Source organism: Pseudophryne corroboree, unplaced genomic scaffold (genome assembly GCF_028390025.1).
Source record: "Pseudophryne corroboree isolate aPseCor3 unplaced genomic scaffold, aPseCor3.hap2 scaffold_475, whole genome shotgun sequence".
Lineage (NCBI taxonomy): Eukaryota > Metazoa > Chordata > Amphibia > Anura > Myobatrachidae > Pseudophryne > Pseudophryne corroboree.
The window spans coordinates 494038-503087 of NW_026970087.1; the positions used below are offsets into that span (position 1 = coordinate 494038).

The 9050-nt window shown below is 35.3% G+C and overlaps 1 non-coding gene across 1 annotated transcript; it reads right to left on the reverse strand.

The window, feature by feature from the left end:
- Nucleotides 1-1435: 1435 nt before the first annotated feature.
- Nucleotides 1436-1598, reverse strand: LOC135028286 (U1 spliceosomal RNA). Its single transcript, XR_010224635.1, has one exon. It is a non-coding gene; the product is annotated as a U1 spliceosomal RNA (small nuclear RNA).
- Between the last annotated feature and the right edge of the window lie 7452 nt (nucleotides 1599-9050).

A 9050-nucleotide genomic window follows, 5' to 3' on the forward strand; every position in this document is an offset into this window, starting at 1 on the left:
ACTTTCCCATGATGAGTGAGTGCTTCAGGATCTCTTGCACTTACATGTGCAGCAGAGTACTGTAATGGAAGCATGCTGGGTCCATAACCCAGAGGTAGGCAGATTGAAACTATCCTCTGCTATATGCATTGTTTTTTGTTAATTAAAGTAATCCAAAACTGGGATTGATATTTTTGCTCTTTTATTTTTACTTAAAGTACAATAACTTTTACCATTTTAATTTGTTTTAATAGTATATTGACAGTATTGTTTTCTTTCAAAAATCCACTTAATTTTCTTTACCCTATTATTAAAATGGTAATTGACAAAAACAAACTACATTGTCACCAGAAGAGCAGTACAAAATATACAAGTGATATATTAAAATCATCTTTCCAGCTTTAATTTCAATGATGCCTTGGTGCAACAATTTTGTGAGAAACATCTTCACCCATAAAGAAAGATTTTCTTAATTCCTTACCTGTGTGCTGATTAGATATCACCTTGTTTTCACATTAAACAGACTTCCCCATGAGGAAGCAGCAAGGATGCAGTGACGTTTATGTTTCCTGGTGTCAACCTGTATTATTTCAGTAGACATTGAAATGAGGATGCATCTTGCTTCCTTTCCAATGAAGCAAGTTTAATTCAGTAATAGGTGGATAATCATTCCTACAAAGGTGTTAATCAGAGACTTGGCTTTGTGGACACTTTTCAGAGAGCAAATTTGTTAGCATAAACATAAAATCAGAAAATGAAGAGCTGTTTAATCACTCAATTGGACTTTTCTGCCAGCATAATTTTTTTTCTCTGCAACCCACTGCTAAATTGTGCTTCCTAGCTGTTTTTTATAAAATCACTTAATCAAATCTAACTCTGATTACATCAGAGAAGGCCGGGTATCCTACACCATAAGAGGGGGTTTGAAATTTTGACTTGTCTACTTAAAGATCACCAAAATCTGATAACAAGGTCAATTACGTCCCTGGGTGGGATTGAATCACCAACCTTTAGGTTAATAGCCATACACACTGACTGATTGCGCCACAGCGACACTTTGCAAAAGTACATACTGACAAAGGCTAATAAGCATTCATCTAGAACGTTTCCTAGAAAAACTTTAAAAAGTCAATAATCTGGAGAATTTTTGTAAGAAACACATTGGTACTTTCCCATGATGAGTGAGTGCTTCAGGATCTCTTGCACTTACATGGGCTATTAACCAAAAGGTTCCCACCCAGTGATGTAATTGACCTTGTGATCAGATTTTGGTGATCTTTAAGTAGACAAGTCAAAATTTCAAACCCCCTCTTATGGTGTAGGGTACCTGGCCTTCTCTGACGTAATCAGAGTTAGATTTAATTAAGGTGCGCAAGGACATAGAAGGGAGCGGTTTAAGAAAAGAGAAGTGGAAACAGACAGCAAACTAGGCTGGAGAGAGACCTGAGACAAAGAGATCTGAATTATACGAGAGCCGACCAGGGGAAACACAAATTATGCAGTCAAGTTTCCCACATTTGGGGAAATCGCAGGAGCAGCACACCCAGAGTGCAATGGGTGAGCCTTGCCCTGGGAGAAGCACCTTCATGATCATAGTATCTCACCTGGCAGGTAAGTAGGAGTTGGGCTAGTGCTGGGGAGGGTCGCTGCTCGGGTACGCCCCTGTCAAGTGAAGGAGATCCAACTGAGGCAGCACAAGGGAACTCTCGAAAGAAGAACAAGGCTAGAGGAAGATCTGAGACAAAGAAATCTGACTTTTACCAGAGCTGACCAGAGGAAAGCACAAACACAGTCCCCCACTACCACCAGGAAACATTAACGCCACTGCATCCTTGCTGCTTTCTCATGTGGAAGTCTATTTAATGTGAAAACAAGGTGCTATCTAATTAGCACACAGAAAAGAAAATTAAGTGAATTTTTGAAAGAAAACAATACTGTCAATATACTATTAAAACAAATTAAAATGGTAAAAGTTATTGTACTTTAAGTAAAAATAAAAGAGCAAAAATGTCAATCCCAGTTTTGGATTACTTTAATTAACAAAAAAAATGCATATAGCAGAGGATAGTTTCAATCTGCCTACCTCTGGGTTATGGACCCAGCATGCTTCCATTACAGTACTCTGCTGCACATGTAAGTGCAAGAGATCCTGAAGCACTCACTCATCATGGGAAAGTACCAATGTGTTTCTTCATTGGTTGATGGAAGAAACATCTTACAAAAACTCTCCACATTATTGACTTTTTAAAATGTTTCTAGGAAACGTTCTAGATGAATGCTTATTAGCCTTTTTCAGTATATACTTTTGCAAAGTGTCGCTGTGGCGCAATCAGTTAGTGTGTAAGGCTATTAACCAAAAAGTTGGTGGTTCAATCCCACCCAGGGACGTAATTGACCTTGTTATCAGATTTTGGTGATCTTTATGTAGACAAGTAAAAATTTCAAACCCCCTCTTATGGTGTAGGGTACCTGGCCTTCTCTGATGTAATCAGAGTTAGATTTGATTCAGTGATTTTATAAAAAACAGCTAGGAAGCACAATTTAGCAGTGGGTTGCAGAGAAAAAGAAATATGCTGGCAAAAAAATCCAATTGAGTGATTAAACAGCTCTTCATTTTCTGGCTTTATTTTTATGCTAACAAATTTGTTCTGTGAAAAGTGTCCACAAAGCCAAGTCTCTGATTAACACCTTTGTAGGGATGGTTTTTCACCTATTACTAAATTAAACTTGCTTCATTGGAAAGGCAGCAAGATGCATCCTCATTTCAATATCTACAGAAATAATACAGGTTGACACCAGGAAACATTAACGCCACTGCAAACTTGCTGCTTTCTCATGTGGAAGTCTGTTTAATGTGAAAACAAGGTGATATCTAATTAGCACACAGGTAAGGAATTAAGAAAATCTTTATTTAAGGGTGAAGATGTTTCTCACAAAATCGTTGCCCCAATGCATCATTGAAATTCAAGCTGGAAAGATGATTTTAATATATCACTTGTACATTTTGTATTGCTCTTCTGGTGACAATGTAGTTTGTTTTTGTCAATTACCATTTTAATAATCGGGTAAAGAAAATTAATTGGATTTTTGAAAGAAAACAATACTGTCAATATACTATTAAAACAAATTAAAATGGTAAAAGTTATTGTACTTTAAGTAAAAATAAAAGAGCAAAAATATCAATCCCAGTTTTGGATTACTTTAACAAAAAAAAATGCATATAGCAGAGGATAGTTTCAATCTGCCTACCTCTGGGTTATGGACCCAGCATGCTTCCATTACAGTACTCTGCTGCACATGTAAGTGCAAGAGGTCCTGAAGCACTCACTTATCATGGGAAAGTACCAATGTGTTTCTTCATTGGTTGATGGAAGAAACATCTTACAAAAACTCTCCACATTATTGACTTTTTAAAATGTTTCTAGGAAGCGTTCTAGATGAATGCTTATTAGCCTTTGTCAGTATGTACTTTTGCAAAGTGTCGCTGTGGCGCAATCAGTTAGTGTGTATGGTTATTAACCAAAAGGTTGGTGGTTCAATCCCACCCAGGGACGTAATTGACCTTGTTATCAGATTTTGGTGATCTTTAAGTAGACAAGTCAAAATTTCAAACCCCCTGTTATGGTGTAGGGTACCTGGCCTTCTCTGATGTAATCAGAGTTAGATTTGATTCAGTGATTTTATAAAAACAGCTAGGAAGCACAATTTAGCAGTGGGTTGCAGAGAAAAAGAAATATGCTGGCAAAAAAATCCAATTGAGTGATTAAACAGCTCTTCATTTTCTGGCTTTATTTTTATGCTAACAAATTTGTTCTCTGAAAAGTGTCCACAAAGCCAAGTCTCTGATTAACACCTTTGTAGGGATGGTTTTTCACCTATTACTAAATTAAACTTGCGTCATTGGAAAGGCAGCAAGATGCATCCTCATTTCAATGTCTACTGAAATAATACAGGTTGACACCAGGAAACATTAACGCCACTGCATCCTTGCTGCTTTCGCATGTTGAAGTCTGTTTAATGTGAAAACAAGGTGATATCTAATTAGCACACAGGTAAGGAATTAAGAAAATCTTTATTCAAGGGTGAAGGTGTTTCTCACAAAATCGTTACCCCAATGCATCATTGAAATTCAAGCTGGAAAGATGATTTTAATATATCACTTGTACATTTTGTATTGCTCTTCTGGTGACAATGTAGTTTGTTTTTGTCAATTACCATTTTAATAATAGGGTAAAGAAAATTAAGTGGATTTTTGAAAGAAAACAATACTGTCAATATACTATTAAAACAAATTAAAAAGGTAAAAGTTATTGCACTTTAAGTAAAAATAAAAGAGCAAAAATATCAATCCCAGTTTTGGATTACTTTAATTAACAAAAAAAAATGCATATAGCAGAGGATAGTTTCAATCTGCCTACCTCTGGGTTATGGGCCCAGCATTTTTCCATTGCAGTACTCTGCTGCACATGTAAGTGCAAGAGATCCTGAAGCACTCACTCATCATGGGAAAGTACCAATGTGTTTCTTCGTTGGTTGATGGAAGAAACATCTTACAAAAACTCTCCAGATTATTGACTTTTTAAAGTTTTTCTAGGAAACGTTCTAGATGAATGCTTATTAGCCTTTGTCAGTATGTACGTTTGTAAAGTGTCTCTGTGGCGCAATCTGTTGGTGTGTTTGGTTATTAATCACAGGGTTGGTGGTTCAATCCCACGCAGGGATGAAATTGACCTTGTTATCAGATTTTGGTGATCTTTAAGTAGACAAGTCAAAATTTCAAACCCCCTTCTTATGGTGTAGGGTACCTGGCCTACTCTGATGTAATCAGAGTTAGATTTGAATCAGTGATTTTATAAAAAAAACAGCTAGGAAGCACAATTTAGCAGTGGGTTGCAGAGAAAAAGAAATATGCTGGCAGAAAAATCCAATTGAGTGATTAAACAGCTCTTCATTTTCTGGCTTTATTTTTATGCTAACGAATTTGTTCTCTGAAAAGTGTCCACAAAGCCAAGTATCTGATTAACATATTTGTAGGGATGGTTTTTCACCTATTACTAAATTAAACTTGCTTCATTGGAAAGGCAGCAAGATGCATCCTCATTTCAATATCTACTGAAATAATACAGGTTGACACCAGGAAACATTAACGCCACTGCATCCTTGCTGCTTTCTCATGTGGAAGTCTGTTTAATGTGAAAACAAGGTGATATCTAATTAGCACACAGGTAAGGAATTAAGAAAATCTTTATTTAAGGGTGAAGATGTTTCTCACAAAATCGTTGCCCCAATGCATCATTGAAATTCAAGCTGGAAAGATGATTTTAATATATCACTTGTACATTTTGTATTGCTCTTCTGGTGACAATGTAGTTTGTTTTTGTCAATTACCATTTTAATAATCGGGTAAAGAAAATTAATAGGATTTTTGAAAGAAAACAATACTGTCAATATACTATTAAAACAAATTAAAATGGTAAAAGTTATTGTACTTTAAGTAAAAATAAAAGCTAAAATATCAATCCCAGTTTTGGATTACTTTAATGAACAAAAAAAAAATGCATATAGCAAAGGATAGTTTCAATCTGCCTACCTCTGGGTTATGGGCCCAGCATGCTTCCATTGCAGTACTCTGCTGCACATGTAAGTGCAAGAGATCCTGAAGCACTCACTCATCATGCGAAAGTACCAATGTGTTTCTTCATTGGTTGCTGGAAGAAACATCTTACAAAAACTCTCCAGATTATTGACTTTTTAAAGTTTTTCTAGGAAACGTTCTAGATGAATGCTTATTAGTCTTTGTCAGTATGTACTTTTCGCAAAGTGTCTCTGTGGCGCAATCGGTTAGTGTGTTCAGCTATTAATCAAAAGGTTGGTGGTTCAATCCCATCCAGGGACGTAATTGACCTTGTGATCAGATTTTGGTAATATTTAAGTAGACAAGTCAAAATTGCAAACCCCCTCTTATGGTGTAGGGTACCTGGCCTTCTCTGATGTAATCAGAGTTAGATTTGATTAAGTGATTTTATAAAAAAACAGCTAGGAAGCACAATTTAGCAGTGGGTTGCAGAGAAAAAGAAAAATGCTGGCAGAAAAATCCAATTAAGTGATTAAACAGCTCTTCATTTTCTGGCTTTATTTTTATGATTACAAATTTGTTCTCTGAAAAGTGTCCACAAAGCCAAGTATCTGATTAACATCTTTGTAGGGATGGTTTTTCACCTATTACTAAATTAAACTTGCTTCATTGGAAAGGCAGCAAGATGCATCCTCATTTCAATATCTACGGAAATAATACAGGTTGACACCAGGAAACATTAACGCCACTGCATCTTTGCTGTTTTCTCATGTGGAAGTCTGTTTAATGTGAAAACAAGGTGATATCTAATTAGCACACAGGTAAGGAATTAAGAAAATCTTTATTTAAGGGTGAAGATGTTTCTCACAAAATCGTTGCCCCAATGCATCATTGAAATTCAAGCTGGAAAGATGATTTTAATATATCACTTGTACATTTTGTATTGCTCTTCTGGTGACAATGTAGTTTGTTTTTGTCAATTACCATTTTAATAATCGGGTAAAGAAAATTAAGTGGATTTTTGAAAGAAAACAATACTGTCAATATACTCTTAAAACAAATTAAAATGGTAAAAGTTATTGTACTTTAAGTAAAAATAAAAGAGCAAAAATATCAATCCCAGTTTTGGATTACTTTAATTAACAAAAAAAAAATGCATATAGCAGAGGATAGTTTCAATCTGCCTACCTCTGGGTTATGGACCCAGCATGCTTCCATTACAGTACTCTGCTGCACATGTAAGTGCAAGAGGTCCTGAAGCACTCACTTATCATGGGAAAGTACCAATGTGTTTCTTCATTGGTTGATGGAAGAAACATCTTACAAAAACTCTCCACATTATTGACTTTTTAAAATGTTTCTAGGAATCGTTCTAGATGAATGCTTATTAGCCTTTGTCAGGATGTACTTTTGCAAAGTGTAGCTGTGGCGCAATCAGTTAGTGTGTAAGGCTATTAACCAAAAGGTTGGTTGTTCAATCCCACCCAGGGACTTAATTGACCTTGTTATCAGATTTTGGTGATCTTTAAGTAGACAAGTCAAAATTTCAAACCCCCTGTTATGGTGTAGGGTACCTGGCCTTCTCTGATGTAATCAGAGTTAGATTTGATTCAGTGATTTTATAAAAACAGCTAGGAAGCACAATTTGGCAGTGGGTTGCAGAGAAAAAGAAATATGCTGGCAGAAAAATCCAATTGAGTGATTAAACAGCTCTTCATTTTCTGGCTTTATTTTTATACTAACTAATTTGTTCTCTGAAAAGTGTCCACAAAGCCAAGTATCTGATTAACATATTTGTAGGGATGGTTTTTCACCTATTACTAAATTAAACTTGCTTCATTGGAAAGGCAGCAAGATGCATCCTCATTTCAATATCTACTGAAATAATACAGGTTGATACCAGGAAACATTAACGCCACTGCATCCTTGCTGCTTTCTCATGTGGAAGTCTGTTTAATGTGAAAACAAGGTGATATCTAATTAGCACACAGGTAAGGAATTAAGAAAATCTTTATTTAAGGGTGAAGATGTTTCTCACAAAATCGTTGCCCCAATGCATCATTGAAATTCAAGCTGGAAAGATGATTTTAATATATCACTTGTACATTTTGTATTGCTCTTATGGTGACAATGTAGTTTGTTTTTGTCAATTACCATTTTAATAATAGGGTAAAGAAAATTAAGTGGATTTTTGAAAGAAAACAATACTGTCAATATACTATTAAAACAAATTAAAATGGTAAAAGTTATTGTACTTTAAGTAAAAATAAAAGCTAAAATATTAATCCCAGTTTTGGATTACTTTAATGAACAAAAAAAAAATTCATATAGCAAAGGATAGTTTCAATCTGCCTACCTCTGGGTTATGGGCCCAGCATGCTTCCATTGCAGTACTCTGCTGCACATGTAAGTGCAAGAGATCCTGAAGCACTCACTCATCATGCGAAAGTACCAATGTGTTTCTTCATTGGTTGCTGGAAGAAACATCTTACAAAAACTCTCCAGATTATTGACTTTTTAAAGTTTTTCTAGGAAACGTTCTAGATGAATGCTTATTAGTCTTTGTCAGTATGTGCTTTTTGCAAAGTGTCGCTGTGGCGCAATCAGTTAGTGTGTAAGGCTGTTAACCAAAAGGTTGGTGGTTCAATCCCACCCAGGGACTTAATTGACCTTGTTATCAGATTTTGGTGATATTTAAGTAGACAAGTCAAAATTGCAAACCCCCTCTTATGGTATAGGGTACCTGGCCTTCTCTGATGTAATCAGAGTTAGATTTGATTAAGTGATTTTATAAAAAAACAGCTAGGAAGCACAATTTAGCAGTGGGTTGCAGAGAAAAAGAAAAATGCTGGCAGAAAAATCCAATTGAGTGATTAAACAGCTCTTCATTTTCTGGCTTTATTTTTATGATTACAAATTTGTTCTCTGAAAAGTGTCCACAAAGCCAAGTATCTGATTAACATCTTTGTAGGGATGGTTTTTCACCTATTACTAAATTAAACTTGCTTCATTGGAAAGGCAGCAAGATGCATCCTCATTTCAATATCTACGGAAATAATACAGGTTGACACCAGGAAACATTAACGCCACTGCATCTTTGCTGTTTTCTCATGTGGAAGTCTGTTTAATGTGAAAACAAGGTGATATCTAATTAGCACACAGGTAAGGAATTAAGAAAATCTTTATTTAAGGGTGAAGATGTTTCTCACAAAATCGTTGCCCCAATGCATCATTGAAATTCAAGCTGGAAAGATGATTTTAATATATCACTTGTACATTTTGTATTGCTCTTCTGGTGACAATGTAGTTTGTTTTTGTCAATTACCATTTTAATAATCGGGTAAAGAAAATTAATTGGATTTTTGAAAGAAAACAATACTGTCAATATACTATTAAAACAAATTAAAATGGTAAAAGTTATTGTACTTTAAGTAAAAATAAAAGAGCAAAAATATCAATCCCAGTTTTGGATTACTTTAATTAACAAAAAAAAATG